The sequence below is a fragment of the Gekko japonicus genome, unplaced genomic scaffold (genome assembly GCF_001447785.1).
Source record: "Gekko japonicus isolate JY-2015 unplaced genomic scaffold, Gekko_japonicus_V1.1 scaffold67, whole genome shotgun sequence".
In the NCBI taxonomy this organism is placed as follows: Eukaryota; Metazoa; Chordata; class Lepidosauria; order Squamata; family Gekkonidae; genus Gekko; species Gekko japonicus.
The window spans coordinates 1,910,238-1,910,470 of record NW_015161948.1 but is presented as its reverse complement, the minus strand read 5'-3'; the positions used below and the strand labels follow the sequence as shown (position 1 = coordinate 1,910,470).

The 233-nt window shown below is 47.2% G+C and overlaps 1 protein-coding gene across 2 annotated transcripts in view; it reads left to right on the top strand.

Moving 5' to 3' along the window:
- The window catches only part of TEX2 (testis expressed 2), a 116,790-nt gene that overhangs the window by 98,130 nt on the left and 18,427 nt on the right, over nucleotides 1-233 (top strand). The gene's annotated exons all lie outside the window — the stretch shown is intronic.

Here is a 233-nt window from a genome sequence, read left to right as displayed (position 1 = left end):
ACTGCCTCTTTCAGGTGACCTACTAAGCTTTTCCTGTGTGACTCAGGCCCCAAAAAAGGGTCACACAGGCACCTCTCACAAGATGGCTACCTGAACAGTCACCTTGAAGCTACGCTCCTGCCTGCAGTATGTTGTAGGACGTTTCTGCTATGCTGAAAGCGAGTCCTGACATGTACAGCTGGTTTAAAGCTTTCAGAGTGATGGGGAGTGAATTATTATTTATTCCAGCTTGT